Here is a 23126-nt window from a genome sequence, read left to right as displayed (position 1 = left end):
GTGGTTGCTCAGGACTCTGTTTTGCCTCCCATGCTTTTAAACATCTGTATGAAGCCACTGGGAGAGGTCATCTGGAGTTTTTGAGTTGGGTGCCATCAGAATGCTGATGACACACAACTCTTTCTCTTTTTTTATACTAATACCAAAGAGGAAGTGAGGGTCAGTAGATAAAGTGATCTGGGATTGGCAGTGCACCCTGTTCTAGATGGGGTAACACTTCCTCTAATGGATCAGGTTTGCATTTTGGAGGTGCTCCCAGATCTGTCACTGCTTCTGGGTGCCCAGGTGACTGCTGTGGCCAGGAGTGCCTTTGCTCAGGTTTGGTTGGTGCACCGACTGCATCCCTTCCTGGATGCAGTGGATCTACAATGGATCTGACCACACATTAGATTACTGCAATGTGCTGTATGTGAGGCTGCCCTTGAAGAATGTTTGGAAATTGTAGCTAGCGCAAAATGCAGCAGCCAGGATGCTTTCTGTTGTGTACTTTTCAGATCATATTATGCCAGTCTTGCATCAATTGCACTGACTTCTAATTTATTTGGGCACAATTCAGGGTGCTAGATATTACCTATAAAGTCCTAAATGGTTTTAGATATCTGAAAGTCCACCTCCTCTCATATGAACCTGTCAGTAGGTTATGATCATTGTCAGAGGCCCTGCCTTTTGTCCTACCACCTAAATAGCTTTGGATGGTGGAAACTCAAGACAGGGCCTTCTCTGTAGCACACCCTAGTTGTGGAATTCCCTCCTGAAAGATGTTTAGACCAGCTTCACCCCTGATGGTTTCTAGGCAGGTGGTAAAGACATTATTATTTTGTCTGGCTCTCAAGAGTATCTAATTAGAATATTGGCATTTTAATTTCTCCACTCTCTGTTTTGCTTCTGAGTTTTGCTCTTAATCTTTGCTTAAATGTTGCTTATGATGCTTTAAATTGTTTAATGGTTTCACTGTTTTAGTGTGTTGTCAAATGATCCAGGGGCCCTCATTTAGGGCTGAAAAGTGGTCTAGAAACGCTCTTACAAATACAATAAAGATAAATGAGCACAGGGGTGTTTCTAGATTCTTAAAAGGTCCGGGGCACAGGACCATAACACAAATCTGCATATATGTAATATATATATCCAAGTCTAAGCACACCTCTAATATATATGTGTGTGTGGGGGGGGGGTATGTGGTATGTGCATGTGGTGTGCTTGCATGTGTGTGTGTATAGTTTACATACATAAGAAGTGTGCACCGACCCCCACCCCACTTCAACTCAGACCCAGAATCAGCGTTTTGGAAAACATCCCGCTTCTGCTCTGGCGGATTTGTATTTGGACCACTTCAGCTCAGTACCAAACCTGAGTCAGTGTTTGGAAAAATGAGTCTTTATGCTTCCTGTTGACTACCATGGGAAATTGGGAAAAAAATGTAACTTTTTTCTCTTGGTCAGAACTGGATGATAATTTCAGTCATAGTAGCCCCCTAGAAGGGGATTACACCTGCCCAATTTCAGAAAATAAGTGCAGGGTTTATATTTTTATTTTCTTTTAAAGGGAACTGCCAATAACATTTTTATTACTTGGAAGACTTGGGTAAAAATTTCAGGATTCATTGCCCCATCAGAGGAGATCACTGAAAACTTGGTTATTCAAGCAGGCATTTGGGGTGGGTTACGGTATTTTTAAATAATGTTTTAATGTATAATTTTACTGTTTCAAATTGGACTGTTGTACATTGCCCAGAGTGGCCGGGTGACCAGCCAGATGGGCGATTAAGGAATTTAATAATAAATAAATAAAAAAATAATGTCTGCCAAATGATAGATTGTGGCTATCATTCAGAATGATAGCCACAAGGGTTTTTGTGCAAGGATGGCCTTGACATTTTGAGGTCTCCAAAAGAGGACATACTTATCTCCCTATGTTCCTTGTGGACCATTGTTCTGAAAATTGCAGACAGCCCAGAGTTGTCCCTAAATAAGAAACCAGCAAAGTGTCAGAAGAATATGTGCAGCAATTCATGTGGAAGGGGAGTTCTCCTATTTGGGGGAGGGAGTGATTTGCTTTCCCTTCTCTTCACCCCTTGCCCAATAGTTTTTGGGTAAATTTGTATGAAAATGTACAGGTCATCAGAGGTGTCCTGCAGGCAAGAAACTTGCAAAGTTTCTGAAGGATATACATACATGCATGCAAATTTAGAATTACTAGAATTTATTTACATTTCACCAATGTTAGCAGCAGAGGAACATGGGTGGGAAGATGCTATTGCACTCATATCCTGCTTGTGGGTTTCCCATGGGCATCTGGTTGGCCACTGTGTGAACAGAATGCTGGCCTAGATGGACCTTGGTCTGATGCAGCACGGCTCTTCTTATGTTCTTAAAAATAGAGTGCCTCTGAGTATATGCAGGATGCTTTTCTTTCACCACTGAGCACTTACATTCTCCCCTACCAATTCTATTCCCTTCCATGCAACCATCCCTCCTCACCCTACCATCCTCCAGCAACTGTGTGAACAGAATGCTGGCCTAGATGGACCATTGGTCTGATCCAGCATGGCTCTTCTTATGTTTTTATGTTCCTATGTTCTTAACTCTTCATAAAAACAGATGCCTTGTTTTGTGCAACTCTTACTGTACCTCCTCGTTATGCACAAGCTCTCATTGTATCTTCCTCCCCATAACGTCATTTGTGCCAAGACTTCACCAGGATTCAGCCAATGAGTCTGTTTACAAAACTAGGGCTAAGTTATGGAGAAACTCTGAACATGTACTAAGTGCCTTTCCCTTACCACTGAAGCTAGAGTTCATGCAAAACAGGAACAACACACACATGACAAAACATGCATAGGACTGAGCTGAAAGGGTAGTCAGTTCATTAGACAGAATTGGGTTGGCACTGTATTAAGCCTGCAGTACCATGCTCACAACTCAGGACTTACTTCTGAGTAAACATGCAGAACATCGAGGTGCAAACCTCCCTGCAAAAGTAGCTTGTGCTGGAATCCTATGCACACATTCCTGAGGGTAAGCCTCATTAAACATAATGGGACTTTTAAGTAGGCATACATAGGATTGCATAAATTAGCAATATTTATCTCCCCTCCGCTTAAAAAACAAACCCCAAGCTCCTATTTTTATTAAAGTTTTCTCTTCATAGGAACATAGGAAGCTGCCTTATACTGGGTCAGACCCTGGGTCCATCTAGCGCAGTATTGTTGGCACTGACTGGCAGCAGCAGCTCTCCAGGGTTTCAGGCGGGATTCTTTCCTAGCCCTACCTGGAGATGCTGGGGATTGAACCTGGGACCTTCTGCATACCAAGCATGTGCCCTACCACTGAGCTACAACCTTTCCTATTGCTGGATAATGGCAACTGGCAAACAAAACAGCCCCAGATTTGTTTCTATGCAACCACGTGAATCCACTTTTCTCAAAGACTTGAGTGAGAAGGAGAAACACAAAGCCTATTGTCTGTTTGTATAAAGTCAAATAGAGTTCAGAACTTCTCTTGCCACCAAAGAGAATTCTCTTTAAGAATTCCCCAAGATATGCTCTGGGTGGAATAAAGAAGAGAAAGAAAGAACAGGATCTTCCCTTCCTTCTCCCTCTTCAAAATGTCATTGCAAGCAAGCTCCTAGCGGTGGGTATGCAAGAGCAGAAAAGTAGGGGGAGAGAGGTTTTTTGCGCCTCAAAAAAAAAAAACTACACCAGAGAATAGGGATTTGTTGTTGTTCATTCGTTAAGTCGTGCCCGACTCTTCGTGACCCCATGGACCATAGCACGCCAGGCCTTCCTGTCCTGCGCTCTCTCCTGGAGCGTGCTCAAGTTCATATTCATTACATTGGTGATGCTATCTAGCCATCTCATCCTCTGCCATCCCCTTCTCCTTTTGCCTTCAGTCTTTCCCAGCATCAGGGTCTTTTCCAGGGAGTTTTCTCTTCACATTAGGTAGCCAAAATATTTGAGCTTCAGCTTCAGTATTTGTCTTTCAAATGAGCAGTCAGGGTTGATTTCCTTTAGGATGGACTGATTTGACCTCCTTGCAGTCCAGGGGACTTGCAGTTCGAAGTCATCAATTCTTCGGTGCTCAGCCTTCTTTATAGTCCAGCTCTCACAGCCATACATTGCTACTGGGAAAACCATACCTTTGATTAGACGGACCTTTGTCGGCAAGGTGATGTCTCTGCTTCTTACTATGCTGTCTAGGTTTGCCATAGCTTTCCTCCCCAGGAGCAAGCGTCTTTTAATTTCATGGCTACAGTCACCGTCTGCGGTGATCTTGGAGCCCAAGAAAATAAAGTCTGTCACTGCTTCCATTTCTTCCCCTTCTATATGCCAGGAAGTGATGGGGCCAGATGCCATGATCTTAGTTTTTTTAATGTTGAGTTTCAAACCAGCTTTTGCACTCTCCTCTTTCACCCTTAACAAGAGGCTCTCTAGATCCTCTTCGCTTTCTGCCATTAGGGTCGTATCGTCTGCGTATCTGAGGTTGTTGATCATTCTCCCGGCAATCTTAATTCCGACCTGTGATTCATCCAGCCCAGCGTTTCTCATTATGTACTCTGCATATAAATTAAATAAGCAGGGTGACAATAATATACAGTCTTGTCTTACTCCTTTCCCAATTTTGAACCAATTGGTTGTTCCATGTCCGGTTCTTACTATTGTTTCTTGACCCTTGTACAGGTTTCTCAGGAGACAGGTAAGGTGGTCTGGTACTCCCATCTCTTTAAGAATTTGCCAGAGTTCGTTGTGATCCACACAATCAAAGCCTTTAGCGTAGTCAATGAAGCAGAAATACACGTTTTTCTAGAATTCTCTTGCTTTCTCCATGATCCAGCGAATGTTGGCGATTTGATCTCTAGTTCCTCTGCCTCTTCTAAACCCAGCTTGTACTTCCGGTAGTTCTCAGTTCACATGCTGCTGAAGCCTAGCTTGTAGGATTTTGAGCATTACCTTGCTGGCGTGTGAAATGAGCGCAATTGTACAGTAGCTTGAACACTCTTTGGCATTGCCCTTCTTTGGGATTGGAATGTAAACTGACCTTTTCCAGTCTTGTGGCCACTGTTGTGTTCCACATTTGTTGGCATATTGAGTGCAGCACTTTAACAGCATCATCTTTTAGGATCTTAAATAGCTCAGCTGGAATACTGTCATCTCCGCTAGCTTTGTTGTTAGTAATGCTTCCTAAGGCCCACTTGACTTCACTCTCTAGGATGTCCGGCTCAAGTTCAGTGACCACACTATCATGGCTATCAGGGACATTCAGATCTTTCCTGTATAGTTCTTCTGTGTATTCTTGCCACCTCTTCTTAATCTCATCTGCTTCTGTTAGGTTCCTGCCTTCTTTGTCCTTTATCATGCCCGTCTTTGCACAAAACGTTCCCTTGAGATCGCCGATTTTCTTGAAAAGATCTCTAATCTTTCCCATTCTATTGTTTTCCTCAATTCCTTTGCATTGTTCATTTAAGAAGGCCTTCTTGTCTCTCCTTGCTGTTCTCTGGAAGTCTGCATTCAGTTGGATATATCTTCCCCTTTCTCCCTTGCTTTTCGCTTCCCTTCTTTCCTCAGCTACTTGTAAAGTCTCATCAGACAGCCACTTTGCTTTCTTGCATTTCTTTTTCTTTGGGATGGATTGAGTTGCTGCCTCCACTCTGTCTATCAGGTCTAATCCCTTAAATCTATTCCTCACCTCCACTGTAAATTCATAAGGGATATGATTTAGGTCATACCTGAATGGTTTAGTGGTTTTCCCTACGTTCTTCAATTTAAGCTGAAATTTTGCAAGATGCAGCTCATGATCTGAGCCACAGTCAGCTCCAGGTCTTGTTTTTACTGACTGTATGGAGCTTCTCCATCTTTGGCTGCAAACATAATCAATCTCATTTCGGTATTGACCATCTGGTGATGTCCATGTGTAGAGTCGCCTCTTGTGCTGTTGGAAAAGAGTGTTTGCTATGATCAGCGTGTTCTCTTGGCAAAACTCTATTAGCCTTTGTCCTGCTTCATTTTGTACACCAAGGCCATGCTTGCCTGTTATTTCTTGACTTCCTTCTTTCGCATTCCAATCCTCTATGATGAGAAGGACATCTTTTTTTGGTGTTAGTTCTAGAAGGTGTTGTAGGTCTCCATAGAACCGATCAACCTCAGCTTCTTTGGCCTCACTGGTTGGGTCATAGACTTGAATTACTGTGATGCTGAATGGTTTGCCTTGGAGTTGTACTGAGATCATTCTATCATTTTTGAGATTGTACCCCAGTACTGCTTTTCCCACCCTTTTGTTGACTATGAGTGCTACTCCATTTCTTCTAAGGGATTCTTGTCCACAGTAGTAGATATAATGGTCACCTGCATTAAATTCGCCCATGCTTGTCCATTTTAGTTCGCTGATTCCCAAGATGTCAATGTTCAATCTTACCATCTCATGTTTGACCACCTCCAGCTTACCTTGATTCATTGATCTGACATTCCAGGTTCCTAAACAATATTGTTCTTTACAGTATCGGACTTTCTTTTCACCACCAGACACATCCACAGCTGAGTGTCCTTTCGGCTTTGGCCCAGCCACTTCAGTCTTTCTGGCGCTACTCGGAAATTCTCTCTGCTCTTTCCCGGTAGTATATTGGACACCTTCCGACCTGAGGGGCTCATCTTCCGGCATCATATCTTTTAGCCTTGTGATACGTTCCATGGGGTTTTCTTGGCAAAAATACTGGAGTGGGTTGCCATTTCCTTCTCCAGTGGACCACATTTTGTTAGAACTCTCCACCATGACCTGTCCGTCTTGGGTGGCCCTGCATGGCATAGCTTATGGCTTCACTGAGTTATGCAAGCCCCTTCGCCGCAACAAGGCAGTGATCCATGAAGGGGAGAGAATAGGGATAGTGACCTCCTAATGGTCACATTAAAACCCTAATGATTAGGATCTCTAATCCCCTGTGTGGTTTGACAGTTCTTACTTTTTGTTTTAGTCTTTGAGAAAAGGAAACTTTACACATGGCTAGCACAAAAGCCACTGGACCTACCTGCCTGAAATTGGGCAAGTTCAATCAGCTCCATGGGGGCTACCAAGCCTCCCAATTTCATGTATTTATCATACAAACTAAAAAGTTATGGCCATTAGTTTTCCAATGCAAGTCAATGGAAAAATGTTAAAAAAGCGGCAATTATGGCAGTTCAAAAGATCCAGGGCACAGCTCAAAAAGATCCGGGTCCTGTGCCCAGGTGAGTCTGTCTCTAACAATGCTCCTGAATGAGCACGTTGTTTACTTTAAGGTACTTATTTACTGTATAGTCCCATAAAACAAATGTGTAATTTTGGCTGGATTGACTACTAAATTATAATGTGTATTAGAGAATGACCCCACTAAAACTTTGAATCATATCGTAGTGCAAAAAACAAATGCCATGTAGAGAACATACATAACTTACCTTTTATGATGTGCATTTTAAACTGCTCACATTTCATGAAAAGAGTTACCAAATTCCTTTTGTAAGACTATTTAAATTGTTAGTGCCTTGCAAAAAGTTTCATGAGGATTTTAATATGTGTATATGATACAACTTATATTCCTTCCTGAATCAATAGGTTTTTGGTTTAATGTATAGTTTTTAAAAGTAAATGTCCCTTTGGATATTAGCTGTTTTTGCTAATATTAAGTATTAAGTATTAAAACCCATGATAAATTTGCTGACATTAAAAAAAATCCTGGTGTATAAATATAAAATAATGTCTATTAAATCCTTTTTTTCCTTCAGGATATTGTTCAGGACAACCAAGGCATTGCCTAATATAGGTAACAGATCTCTATAGGAATGTAATGTTACTGTGAAGCTTTTAATTTTGGATTATGACCAAGCAGAGATGATAGATGGTAAATTATTATTATTATTTTGCTGCTGTAGCTAATACATTGAAGTAATGATCAATGCCAAAGAAACCAGCATCCTTAAAAATCTAATATAGAATAGCCTAAATTAAAACACTGGCTCTTTTAAGGTAAGGTTAATGACTTGCATTAAAAGAAAACACAGCTTTTGTTGGAAGATGACAAGATATGAATTCACAGTATGCAAGCAATAATCACAATACTGAACCTGTCAAATAAAGGATTAAAACCTGTCAGTTCTTAATGCACTGTTTTCCTAATCCCTACTGGTAACCTTGCAGGGCAACAGCAAAATATTGTTTTTAGCAGCCAAGTCCCTGAAAAACAAAACCTGTTTCCATATGATGTCTTCCAATGGTTCTTCAGTTCTGCCAAATGCTTTGGCTGAGTCTTGGTTTCACCTTCATGCAGGGACACATTCTTGTGGACTGTTCAAATTTAAGACTGCAGAAATGACTAATTAGATTGCTTGGATGACTTTAGTCCTGAACTGTAAATTCAATGCACGGAATAAGTCATTTTTCAAAATGGCTAAGCCCATGAACCTGTGTATAATAATAAGGAAAAGAAGTGCCTGTGGGATGGGTGTGTGTGTGTGTGTGTGTGTGTGTAGATAGATAGATAGAATCAAGTCCAACCCCCTGCTCAGTGCAGGAATCCAAGTCAAAGCATCCCTGACAAGTGGCTGTCCAGCTTCATCTTGAAAGCCTCTAGTGTGGGAGAGCCCACTACCTCCCTAGGTAATTGGTTCCATTGTCGTGTTGCCCTAACAGTCAGGAAGTTTTTCATGATGTTCAGCCAGAATCTGGCTTCCTATAACTTCTGCCCATTATTCCGTGTCCTGCATTCTGGGATGATCGAGAAGAGTTCCTGGCCTTCCTCTCTGTGACAACCTTTAAAGTACTTAAAGAGTGCTATCATATCTGTCCTCCGTCGTCTCTTCTCAAGGCTAAACATGCCCAGTTGTTTCAGTCTCTCCTCATAGGGCTTTATTTCCAGTCTGCTGATCATCTTCGCTGCCCTCCTCTGAACCCTCTCCAGTTTGTCTGCATCCTTCTTAAAGTGTGGTGCCCAGAACTGGACACAGTACTCCAGATTGTTGAGCCAAGCATCCCCATCTTGTAACTGTGCATTTGGTTTCTTTTTCCTAGGTGCAGAACTTGGCATTTATCCCTATTAAATGTCATTCTGTTGTTTTCTGCCCAGCGCTGCAGCCTATCAAGATCACTTTGAATTTTGTTTCTGTCTTCCAGGGTATTAGCTATCCCGCCCAATTTTGTGTCATCTGCAAATTTGATAAGCATTCCCTGCACCTCCTTCTCCAAGTCATTAATAAAAATGTTGAAGAGCACTGGGCCCAGGACTTAGCCCTGCGGTTCCCTGCTCGTTACCTCTCCTCAGTTTGAGAAGATCCCATTGATAAGCATTCTTTGAGTCCGATTCTGTAGCCAGCTGTGGATCCACCTGATCATTGTTTCATCTAGCCCACTTTGAGCTAGTTTGCTCAAACAAACTAGTTTGCTAATACCATGGGGCACTTTGTCGAAAGCTTTGCTGAGGTCAAGGTATATTATGTCCACAGCATTCCCACAGTCCACAAGGGAGGTTAGCTGAACAAAAAATGAGATCTGATTAGTCCGGCAGGATTTGTTCTTGACAAATCCATGTTGGCTTTGAGTAATCACTGCATTGTTTTCAAGGTGCTTACAGATGGATTGCTTTATAATGTTCTCCAGAATTTTCCCAGGGGTTGATGTTAGACTGACTGGTCTGTAGTTCCCAGGTTCCACCTTTTTGCCCTTTTTGAAGATAGATATTGTTGGCCCTTCACCACTTAGGAATTATAGGCAACCACAAGTACCTGGAATTGGGGCAAGTACTTTTTGGGTAGAGGACATGATTCCAAGGCAGCTCTGAGCCTCAGCACCTCTCTTTTTAGACATTTAAGCTAGGGGCATATGTGCTATGAAATGAACTGAGTTTCCTTTGCTTAACTCTACTGTATCTCATTTTTTAAAGGTATGTTCTCCAAAATGGATATTATTTAATTTTGATTTGCTGCTTAACTTTAAAAACAGTTCTCAACTAATGATCAGTAGAGGAAACTCTTTCTGTTTCCTTGGTAGTATTTGAACTAAAAGGTAAGTGCCCTCTGCTGGGCTAGAATGCAAGTTCATAAGAACTGAAACGTAGAGTTCAGGCTAAATGAGTATAGACAGAGCAATCACACTTTAACTTTCACACTTGATTCACTAGCACTGCCCTGGATTTCCTTAGTTGCCTAGACTATACAGTTCTACATAGGAAGCATCCATAATTAATTGAGGGAATCCCAAGTGGCAGCAACCAATAATTTAGTATTTGGTATTAGGATTGTTCTTTCCCTTTGAATGCTACATAACCTTGCTGTCAGTCCTTTCTCCCAGATTTTAATATCCTCTGGGAAACATTTTCCTAAACCAGCCTTTATTTTGCTGTTTGTCCACAACTTGACCTTTTGTGTTTTACCTGATTTCAGACCATGTCTACCCCTTTTTGCCTTCCTTGGTTTTCATAGACTGTTATGTTCAACCCTCACATGCATATAACTTGCCTCCTGGGTTTTGCTCTGTCTAGCTGTGAGATTTCATCAGATTGCTTACTATAGTTTTAGCTTTCCTAGACTAGCAACATATGATCCTGCCTGCGTGTCATTCTGAAAAACAGGCATGGTCTCATCCAATTTAAGCATTTTAAAATATCATTTATTTTCATGGAATATATTTAACCATGTGTGTAGCAATGCAATCCTATGCATGTTGGAAGTAAATCCCACCCTGTTCAATGGGGCTTAGTCCCTAGTAAATGTGTTTAGAATTACACCCTAAGGATGCAATCCTACACTGAGTGTAGTATACACATTTACCTGGGAGTATGTCCCAGGATGGGACTTAATTCAGTGGGACTTAATTCTGAGCAGATTGCACTGTAAATCTCCCACTGGAATCAATGAAATGTAACTGCCTAACTTTGGCTGGATCGTATATCTTGGCTGTCTGTTAACAGCCCCTCTACCATACACCCTATTATCCTATGGCTCCACTCTATTTAAACCAGCAGCATCGCCAACTCCTATGTTCACATTGTTCTCAGCTGATCCAAGTGTTCAGAAAATCACCATGTGTTATTTTCTGAGTTCTCTTGAGACTGTACAAGTTCAGAATGCAACTGGTAGAATCACTCCCAGGTTATAAAAACAAAAACTCCGCATGTGTAAAGCTAGCTCATTATTTATGAGGTTGTTGCTCTCTTGGTTGTCAGTGCATATAAACATACTTGTCAGGTGTTATATGTGTTGTGTGACATATCCAAAATATGAAAAACAACAAATACGGCGGTAGTGGGAGGGCATGTTTCACCACTTCATGTACTAATTCCTACCTTACAAGTCCTTCCTGATTTTTCTTCTAAATGCTTGTGATATGCAGAACATTGGTTTGTTAAGATGCCAGCCAAATGAAAGACTCTGCAGTCATGCCTGCTTGTCAAGAGAGGACAAATTTTGACCACTGAACCTTGACATTGTTTCTTTAACCAAAAATAGGCTTCTGTGACTCTTGTGTAATCAGAGAATGTGTATGCCAGCATTTAACAAATGCATAAATCATTCCCACACTGTATTTCTCTGGAGAATAATTTGCTGTCAGCATCAGTTTTAATTGTCTCTTTATTCATAAAAGCAGATGGTGGAGTTAAGCCAAATAAGGGTGTATCTGATGTTCTGCTGTTTGGCTTACTAACCATAAACAATCATATAAAATAGGTGGAGAACATTATGGTGACACTAAATCCCTATTCAACCTTTCTGCCCAAACAGGGGATGTTGATGCATGTAAAGGGCAAGGGGCTGTGTGTGTGGTCCCTCTCAGTTTTTGACTGGCCTGTGTTGAGGAGGGAGGCCTGAAGAGGGCTTCCACTCACATTCATTTAAATGCAAATGGCAGCCTTCCTGCCGCAAACCCTGATGAAGCAGGGTTTTTGGTCGCACGGAGGCTTCTACTCACATTGAAGTGAACTCAGGTAAGAGTATGCCTCAGTAAGCAAGGTATAAATGTTTTAAAATAAAATAAATAAAAATAATAATTTTTATCATGATCCCCAACCAAGGCCTAAGATGTGTTTCCTCCAGATCACATCAAATTTGTCATTTCTGTTATTGATCATCTGAGTATTCTAAAATAGCTTTTAGTCGAATTTTAAAATAACTTTCATTATACATTAGCCTTCCGCAACCTGGTGCTATCCAGATGTGTTGTGCCACAACTTCCATCATCCCCAGACAGCATTGGTATATGTATTTGTTTCACATTTGGAGGGCATCAGTTTGAGGAAGGTTGCATTATATCTAAATTTCATTAATTTTTAACATTAAAAATGTAAATTGGAGACTTAGTAGATTTGCGTTTCCTTCTTCCATGTTCTGATTCTCAATGTCTCATCAGATTCTAGATGAATACATCATATGTCCTGTGCTCCTTTGTGAATACCCACTCTTTACCACATTATTTTCTTTCAAAAACAATTGTAAAACTCTAAATGGACCCTACTTCATTCCCCTTTAAAACTTGCACTAATATCTAAAGCATTTTACACTTTGCAGCTAACTGGCTTTGATAGTAAAAAAAAAAAAGCTAACATTTTTACAATGCCTGTTAATCTTCTGTACAGACATGCTTGCAAAATATCACTTTCTGTATGTCTTTTTGGCAATGTGACGTCTTCATGGGGATAGCATAAATATTACGGCAAAGGGAGTTGAAATGAGTTAACAGAGATTCTGCGTGACCAAATTATACTGGCATACTAAAGAGCTGCAATTAAATGTAACCATTGCAATCAATCCCTGTGGGCTAGTCAACGCTTCTTTTGAACTGGCTAACTATGAGTTGATGGTGATGAAGAAGCCTTGTCACAATCCTTCACCTAGTTACATGTTACGCCATTGGCATTGGTGGGATTACGTGATGTAATTGGCTGCAATGGGGGAACTTTCAGAGCAGACTTGAAGGAGTGCAAGGGGCTGCAGAGAAGAGAGGGAATTGTCAAAAATTGTCCCCCTCCCTGTTCCACTGACAGATACCTTCTCTTAGCAGACGGACACTAGTCAGTTACCACCCTAGATATTCTACAAAATACAATATTGGTTTCAGCTTTTGAACCTTTAGTAATATTTTCTGAGGAGAAAACCTGTCCAGAGTTGTATGTTTTTCTATGTTCCAAAGGAGTCTTCAAGGGAAAGATCATTATTCTGGGATCCTTCAGTGAAATCCAGTTGTGTCCATGATCCATTTGCTAATGGAACAACATCCCCTGTTGGAGCATATTCCCCTCCTCTTGCACCCCCCCATCTGACCTAGAAATTTGAGAGACCCTCCAGAGCAGATGTATGAGGCATGTGGTGGGCTGCAGAGGGAGGAAATGATAGGAAAGGTCTGTTGCATGAGTGGAAATCTGATCGCTTGACCTTGGATGTAACCCATATGGAGAAGGATTTTGGCATGAATCCCTGTTGTTGTTGTTGCTGTTGCTGTTGAAGCTCTATGGATCAGGATAGAAGACTGTGCTGTCCTACAATAGCAGGTGCAGGGATGTTGCCTGGTTAGTGAAAGCAAATAAATGTTTGGAAATCACTAAAGCACGTGCAGCTTTCTCGTTCCCACCATGGCAGACCACCTCACAAGGAGTTATTTCTAGCAGTGACACTACCAGTGAGTTCACAGGCTCTCCAAATTTGTTGGCAGTGCATGTGAGCAAACTATTCCAGGGTGGAGGAATGTGGGTCAAACTCGGCATTGGCCTCTGGGAATACTTTTAAGTTCAATCTGGGTCAGAGCAGGTAAGATGAACTTTGGCTTCTTGAGTGCAAGATGGGTTTTGTTATAAAACAGGTACTATTTTGAAAAGCTATGGAACGTTGCCAAGCAAACACGAACAGTCTAATTTTGACAAGCTGGTAGTAGAAGAAAGTCTGGACAGAAAGCATATTTTATTTGATTTTTAATCAATTTTATTGTGAATTTTAACCAAACAAAACAAAGAAACATAAACACAAAAAATAAAAATATAACATATTCTAAAATCCTCAGTTTCGAATATTACAATATTCTAGAAAGAAAAAAGAGGAAAAATAGATTACACATAAACTTCAGTAAAAGCAGACCAGATATCCAAATATTTTATTTATTTATTTATTTAATTTATTTATTAATCGCCCATCTGGCTGGTCACCCAGCCACTCTGGGCGATGTACAAAGCATATAATAAAACAGTTTAAAACAATAAAATTCTACAATACAAACATTTTCTAAAATACCCTAACCCACCCCAAATGCCTGCCTGAACAACCACGATTTTAATGCACGGCGGAAGCTCATTAAAGAGGGGGATGGCGGAGTTCCCTAGGGAGGGAGTTCCACAGAGTGGGGGCCACCACAGAAAAGGCCCTCTCCCTTGTCCTCACCAGTCTAGCTGTCCTGGCTGATGGGACAGAGAGAAGGCCATCCAAGGCTGATCTTGTTAAGCGGCCTGTCTGGTGTTGCTGGAGGCGCTCTTTAAGATAGGCTGGGCTGGAACCAAAGAGGGTTTTAAAGATCAAAACCTACACCTTGAATTTGGCCCGGAAAACAACTGGTAACCAGTGCAACTCCTTCAGCACTGGAGTGATGTGATCTCTCCAGCGGCTGCCTTTAATCAGGCGAGCCGCCGCGTTCTGTACCAGCTGCAGCTTCCGAACCGTCTTCAAGGGTAACCCCACGTAGAGTGCATTACAGTAGTCAATAAGTCCATTTGCAAGTTATGCCTATATACATCCACTGCATTACAGTGGTGAGCTTTTATCCTTCCAGTATCATAATATCAGTCTTTTAGCAACCATAACTGCGCAAAAGATCCACTTACATTGACCATGTATCACAGGTAAGTAATTTAAGAGAACGTTTACTTCAGTACATATAAAAGAGCTTTTCAATACAAAATTTATCAGTATAGTAACTTCCTCCCAAAAGGAGGCAACTACTAGACATTTTCAAAACTTATGAATAAGAGAAGCATTGACTACATTACACCTTGAACAAGTAGCCAAATTTGACAAGCCTTTATTAAAGAGATATTGTGGCATCCAGTAGACCCGAAACAAAAGTTTTTGCTGAATAAGATGTAACCGACGATCCATAGAGATATCCATAGAGATATAGACACCAAAACGGCGGTCCATTGATTAAACAAAGCAGGACTTTCCAATTCCATTTCTGCTGTAAACCACATGTATCATATTTGTTCATTGATAATAAGTATTTATAAACATGAATCGTAGGCCGATATATCTGGTCAGCTTCACAGAGTGTTTCCAGTAATGAAGGAGAGTCCAAAGCAGTAAAAGCAGCAGGACCAAATCTAGATACTAACAAATGTTTCAACTGCAAATACTGCCATTTTGCTGTAGCAGGCAAACCAAATTTATCTCACAATGTTGTGAATAGCAAAAACTCATCATCAACACCCACTAATTGATCCAGGGTAAAGATTCTTTTATCTGTCCAGGTCTACCATGAAAACATTTTCTTTCCAATTCTTAAATCTGGATTTCCCCATAAAGTCAATTTGGCATGGGAAAATGGGCCAAAGTGTAATTGGCGTGACATTATACGCCACACATCTCTGACTATCATAATTGTGGGAGGAGCTCTGTCTGCCTTAATGTACCGAGAACCTAATGCCATCCACTGAAAGAGAGGCTCTAGACAAGAAGATTCCAACACTGACCAAGGTGGAAAATCAAATCTGAGTGGAAAAGACCAACATTTAGTACAGGTCAGCAAATAAGGCTGATGGTATGTAGCTAGATCCAGAAAACCAAACCTGCCTTCGTTAATTGGATTTTCAAAGATATTCTTGGTGGAAAGGAACCCCAAAAGAATTTACGAAACAAAGCATTACGTTTTTGGAAATACAGTATTTGCCAGGTATAAGTATAGGGATCACACATATAACATAAATAATGTGAGGTATAGTTTTCATCTTAAGTGTATTAACCTTACCCCATAAACTCAACTTTAAAGATGCCCATCTATCTATAGCTCATGCAGTATCATTAATCAACATATTTAAATTTAAGCTAATCATTTGAGATATATCTCTAGGGGTAATTATTCCCAAGTAAGTAATACTCTGGGCACCATCAAAATTGCCAATTGGCTAATACACTAGAGTATATCCTATCTCCAATTGGCATTAATGACTTTGACCAATTAATAATTGGTGATAAATCAAATGATGAAGTGATTAATCAAACTTCCGTAACAGAAGTAATTTTGTTCTGAATAAGATTTCCACCCCACCCCAAGAAGCAATTTCCTAATGTGATTCCTGGTGTATGTAATTCTATAAATCATGATTTTGATTATATAATACAGAAGAAATGACCTCTGGCCAAGGCCAACTCTAACATTAAAAAGTTACAGTATTTTGCTAATTTATTGTTTATCTTAGTTGGGAAAACTTCACTGCATAAGTAAACTTTGACATGAAAACAAGAATTGTTGTTTGTTTCCTTGTATACGGTCAAACAGTTATAATCTTCAAGACAATGCACAAACCACAATTATGTTTGGGGCATGCAGTGAGAATACGTTACCTATGACTCTCAGCAAGGTGAAGGGCAAGTTTTCTGGTATCTGAAATAGAAATTTTCATGCTTGCATATAAAATCCCTCTCAGATGACCTGTTCTTCCTTTTCATCAGAATATTCACCTGTTTTTACTGAGAGTGCAGTATTAAGTCATCTTATGCCCAAGTTTCTGAATGGATTAGTCCATTATGTGGTTGGAGAATAAATAGTTCTAATTTAACATAGGTGTGTGTGCATTCGTTTATAGTATGAAATAACTTTTTCTTTATTTCATTTTAATAAACTTACAGAAACATATTAGAATATAGACATATGAAAAAATATTGAATACAATTGGTGTTTAATAATGGCAGTTATAAAATCTAAACAACAGCAATAAACATATGTTACAACTACAAGGGACTTCCCCAAGCCTCTGGAGCAGATTTGCGGGTGTGTGGAGAGCTGCAGGGAGGAGGGGAATCTGTTCTGTCAGTGGTATCTGTTCTGGTAGACAGACACAGCTGGATACAACCCATATTTGTTTATTTTCTAAGGTTCATTGATTGAACATGTTGAAATAGAACCACCTATGTTTCCTTAGGAGTTTATATCTGTATTTATGTATAACTTGGTTTATTTTTTCCCATTAAAAAAAAACAAAGATAAAGCTTTTTGCAGTGTACCGAATTGTTAGTAGCTGTGGTGTAACAAAGCAAGAAGTTACAGTCTTTTATCATTTCCCTCTATAAAAGGTCTCAAGTAAGCAACTCTCTTGCCCAACGTTGCTAAATTTATTCTGTTTAAATGGTTTTATTTGTTTTTCTCTTGCAACACAAGTTGAACTTTTAAAGGTTAACGTTTATTTTAGGCCCATTGGCTGTCTGTGCTAGTAATGAAAGGCTTTAATTTATTTTAAAAGAATTTATATGGTGCATCTCTCAGTTCCAAGATTTTGTGTCCCTTTTAGCTCTGGCTAAAAGCTGAAAGGCTGTCCTTCCTTATAAGGGGATGAGAAATGTAACAATTTACATAACATTTCTGTTCTCATTGAAAGATGTTATGCAAGGATTTTTTTCTTCTTGTAATGTTTGAGTACAAATCTATATGGCATTTTAAAGCTGTACTGTTCTACAAAACAGTAGAAATTCAGTCTAACTGTTCTGTTGTTCAATAAATTGTAGTTGGCAGAGCAGTTGATTAACAGCCCCTGGACATCTTTTAAGCACAGGAAAAAATTGGTCTATTGTGCTAGAACTTAGAAGCAATGGACTGATTTACAGTGTGAAATGCTTCTACCTAATGATGAATGTGGGTACACGGTTTATCAAAAAGACTCCTGAAAAAGCATAGCCGTGATTTTGGAAATGGCTGTTGGCTCATGTTTGTGCTAGCCCAGTTTATGCTAACCTTTATTCACAGGGTCATGTGCACAATTATGCTGAAGAATTCAGCAGTCCAGACTAGCCCAAGTACAAAGGACTTTAATATAATTGGAAATGAATAATATAACATTTGGGGTCAGGGGATTTTGAATTGGAGTCATCTAGTCACAATCTCATCGATGGTGGGTTTGCTCCATTGGCTCCTCAGCCAAACACATGCAACTAATGTCTGAAACTGTGGGTCCCTTCATACTGAGCAGAGGCTATTACTGCAATGACTACATTTAGCATGTTGGGTGGGTAATATAGCCAGGTTTTTGCTCACCTTTTGAGTTGAGAACTATTGCACAATAAAAAGAGGCAGTATCTGGAGCTGAATCCCACACGCAATATTCTGAAAATGTTTGGGACTGAAACATATTTTAGGAAGCAAAGAGGGGTCTTTGAAAGAACCTGCTAGTAGTGCTACAGCCACCTTTGAGCTAAACTAACAACTGTAGACTGCAGTTACAACTGCCTAGGATGATTTAGAAATTGATTTATCTCTTTGTCCAAGTATTCTAGTTTAATCAGCTGCTTGGGAACGGTACTGGACAAATTATTCTAATAATAATGTTCTGGATGAAGTAGTATGTGTTTCAAAAGTTGATAGAACTGTTGAGCCTAATTGACAAGCAGGCTATTTCTGATCAGTCAGCATAACCAATTGTCAGAGATTTTAAGAGCTGTAGTCAAACACATTTTGGACTATTCAGGTTGGGGAAAACTACTATAGATCCTTCCTGAGCTCAACTGTTCCCTCTCAGCCTCACGTTTCCCATTCCTCCTCCTCCTCCTCCTCCTCCTCCTCCTCCTCCTCCTCCTCCTCCTCTTCTTCTTCTTCAAGTCATTTGCTTGATCTCAATATAATAAAAGTTCAGAGTTTAGCAAAAGTTAAAATGGAATAATTGAATTAAAGCATGCACATAGGTTTTGTGCAGAATGGTCCACTACTGCTCATTCCCTCGGTGTGTCAGTCACTGAAGAAATGGCCTAGCTGTGGCTTTGTTTTTTTTTTCTAAGTGGCAGCATAAAATTTTGGGCTTTACATTTAAAATGTAAAATAATTGACTGATATTTGTCGCTTACGACTCCACTATCTGTATAAAATATTTGTTGATGCAATCTGCATGGTTTGTGAATAGACACTGAAAACACAAGGGCTATAATTTGTGGTCATGTTGGCTTATTGTTTGTGGTTGTTGTGGCTTGCTCTTTTTAGTGAGGCTCTCAACTAAAAACCACAACTAGGTGCAGTTGCTTTGTGTCACATAGGAGCTGAACTCTTAAGCCTCTTAGAAAGGACTTGTAGTTTGGCCAGCTTTCCGTGTCATATTCACCCTTGGGGTGTTTGTACAATCTGAATATGAAGCTTGGCAAGGGCTTTAGGCCAGAAATAATCTATAAATATACATTCTGTGACTGGGATACCATAGCCTGAAACAGCACTTTATTTACCCTCACATAGACTTATCAAATGGATTTTTGCAGTTCTCAAAATGTTCCTAGCTACTGATGCATAGCACGTTACGAGATGGTGATTTTTGTGTATAAACATATATCAAAATATCATACATGCAATCAAAGAACAATTTTGTAGAGGTATATAGGATTCATTATGTTCTTCTAGTCTTCATGTATCATTCATTTTATTAAACATTTGCTATAGCTTTATAGAATAACTTTTCTAAAGCTTATCGGAGTTTTCAGTAGATCCTGCAGCCATTTAAGTTCTGCTGTGTACTAACTTTTAAGGAAAAACAGAGGCAGCCGTGGCGGCCATAAGAAAAATTCCAAGCGCTGTAGTGCAGGGGTGGGCAGTCTGGGGCCTGTGGGCACTGATCTGCCCCTGAGCACCTTGGTGCCCACCGCGGTGCCCTACCCCTCCTATGTTTTTTTAATTAACACATTTTCTCACCAGCAGCTGGGTTTGCTGTGAAATAAGTTTCCGTTGGTGCTGAAAAGAATGGGTTGGAAGGAGTTGTTTAGTGTGTTGGGGCTCCGACCACATTACTTTCTTGTACTCAGTCTTTTGGGCAGGTTACTTGTCCTTACTTGTCCTTTGACACATCTCCCATGGTAGCCATTTTGTGGTGGTGCCCAGGACAGTTTATCAAATTGCCAGATGTGCCCACAGCCCAAAACGTTTGCCTACCCCAATATAGTGTGATACCTTTATTAGGCCAACTCAAAGATCACAAAAAATGTGCAAGTAACTTTTAAGAGAAAACTCAGGGTAAGTGTTACAGTGTCATATATACTAAATGGCTTATTTTATTGTCCCGGTTCTCTTCCAACACTGCTTACTTCCACCATGCCTTCACTTCTCATACATGGGAATTGCTTCAGCTTCTCTTTGAATAAGTGCGTGGGGAACTGATTTAATCAACATGGCTTAAACTAAAAAGAAACATAATGGGGGCAGGGAGAAGAGCTTGAAAGGGTCTGTCACTTTTCCCTTGGGCCCCCTCTTTCCTTAAGCACTCACACACACAAATAGAGAGGCTTCAGTCTCAGGCCTTTAATTCATGATCAACATGCTCATTACTGATGCAAATCCTTGAAGACTCTCAGGCTACAAAGGAATGCCTCGAGGGGATTCAAATGGGAACATCGATGTTGCCTACAGTTTGAAGTGAAGCTTGTTGGCTAGACTAACCTAGAGAGGGATGTCCCGCCCTTCCAGTGATGCTTCCCTGTGTCGCCTCTCGCATATAGCTAACTGGATCGACCATCTGAGCTCCGCCCGATGTTTCCTTCTTAGCCCTCCGCTGTAGTCTAGCATCTCTTAAGTCACAGCCCCCACTCTCCTCCTCCTCGTCCCGGCTTCTCACAGAAGGGGGCAAGGGGGGGGGGGGCTTCAGGCCCAGCCATCTGGTAGTTAGTAACCTGAGAAGCATGCCTACCCATATCTGAACTGGCTTGGGAAAATTCATCCCCCGGTTCTGGCTGTTCCTCTTCTGAATCTGAGCTGCTTACTATCTCCCTGCACTCAGAATCAATCCTGACACTGTCAGACTTTTCTGAGTGCATCGAGTTCTGTCGCATTGTCAGAATCTTTATGTTATTTAGAAAAGGAGCAGCAAGGGTGCCTTGTTACTGACTGAAATTACTGTGCTTGATGAGATCCTGTCATGACTAATGATGCTGTGAGCACAAACTGCAGCAATCTAACTTTGACTCATTACAAGAGCCATGCCCCCCAAGATGCAAACAGCTGCCTTGATTGAGGAGGTTGCCACGGTTGCTCTAGGCAACCCTGGCTTGAATTGCTGGTCCAATTTTGCTTGTGGAAACCTACAGAAAAATAAACATTGCATAGTAGCAGTGGTGCCACATTTTGGACCATCATGCTCAGTAACCTTTGAGAAATGGAGAGACCTTCCCCCCACACCCTGCCAGCAAAATTATAACAGCTACCAAGTTTCAGCTCAGGCTTGTAGTCTTCAAAAACCCTTGATAATATACTGGTAGCACACTTTGAGCCACATGAAGACTCTTTAGCTTATGAGCTTTTCACACTACTGGTGATAGGAGATGCTTTGTATATCCTCCTGTGAGATATAAAGCAATGAAAAATTCACTGCATAGATATTTTTGTATAGGCATTCTGAGTAGCTGACTATATTGGTGGTAAGATAAAAGGTCTGTCTTTCAAAGTTTCTCATAGATCTGTCAAAGGTCTTAAAATATCTGTTACACCTCTGTCTTTTAATAGGATTTGGCATATTGAGATGATATTAGTCTAAATACTTATCCAAAAGAATAATCTCAATGTTTAGCTGAAGAAATCAACCATTGTTTTCTTTTTTTCTATTTGCAATTATAACAGAAACAAATGGAAGAAAGGTAAAAAAACAAAAAGAACATAGCAACCCCCCCCCCCACAAAACAATAAATATCCATTCCACAATACCATTAACATTAGTTAAAGCGTAGAAGCCTGTAGCCAGAGAATTATCTGGATAGTGCAAATCAATATGTGAAATTCCACCCCCACCATAGTCAGCACTACATCTTGGTTGCAGGTCATAGTGCTTCAATAACAATAGAAACTACCTGGAAGGTTTAATCTGAACTACCCCTTTTTTTGTTTTCTCCTGTGTGGCCTTGGTTCCCTTTCTTCTGCCCTTTCCCTCAAACATCTTTCTCCTTTATTTACCGTTCCATTAGTTTCCTCTTTTTCACTTTGTTTCTAGGTTCCCTGCCACATAGCTTCACTACCTCCTGTGACTTCTTGCCACTTCTCAGCCTTCCTAAAAAAAGAGAATACACCTGTCCCTAGAGCCCATGCAGTGTTTATGCCAGCCAAATGAACAATTTTTCTTTTCCTCACAGAAATAACTACAAACATTCTGACAGCTTGATTTCTGAGCAGCAGGAATATTCATAAAACTGTGTACCGTCATGCCAACTTAACCATTCTGTGCCATCATTCCACAGATGTATTACAATATAGATTAAATGTCCATGACTTTCAATGAACATGTTAAATTTTTAGTAGAGTTATATGTTACTGGGACATGATGAATAAACTAAACTTGAGAAGGAAGCCAGAAAACTTTGCATGCCAGTCTTGTCCCATACTTTTAATTAGTATGATGAGAGAGAGAGAGACCTGTGCATATGAAACTATATAATGGGGAGAAGGGGTATTGAACCATGTTATAAAATATACTAAAAACAAACAAACCTAGGATTGGGGCAGAGCAAGATAAGGCACTGGTGATGCATGCCAGATTTAAATATTTCCCATTGTATCCAGGCAGAGGTCTGAGACAGAAAATATTAAGAGGAGACATAGAGGTGGCCCGTAGGGACATATTTTAGTGATATACTTTAGTTCTTTGAAGCTAATAAAGCTAGTATCCCTGTTAATCATATGTTGTTATGCTAGTTGAGAAACTGTAAAATATCAGGTGTTTGTTTCATTATTATAAATATTTGCCTTTGCAGTTAGTTTAGATGTTGCTATGTTAGTTTTGACTAGATTAGGAATCAGAGTCTTTCGATAGTCATTTTTATTCATATTATTCAGGTCTTTGCTCTTGTATTAAGCCGGGAGGCTTGTAATCATGGTTGACTTTTATAGAAATATTTGCATTAACTTCTTTTTACCTGATTTGTAGATGGTGAAGATAATGGCTTAGAGTTCCAAAGATCCCATTGTGTAAGTGAA

General features: G+C 40.3%; 1 protein-coding gene across 1 annotated transcript in view; it reads left to right on the top strand.

The window, feature by feature from the left end:
• WNK2 (WNK lysine deficient protein kinase 2) overlaps positions 1-23126 on the top strand; it is a 141899-nt gene that overhangs the window by 31074 nt on the left and 87699 nt on the right. The gene's annotated exons all lie outside the window — the stretch shown is intronic.

Source organism: Heloderma suspectum, chromosome 2 (genome assembly GCF_057233095.1).
Source record: "Heloderma suspectum isolate Gila_16-S chromosome 2, 16-S_ref, whole genome shotgun sequence".
Lineage (NCBI taxonomy): Eukaryota > Metazoa > Chordata > Lepidosauria > Squamata > Helodermatidae > Heloderma > Heloderma suspectum.
Note: the sequence above shows the minus strand (reverse complement) of the source record. Positions and strands in the feature narration are given on the sequence as shown.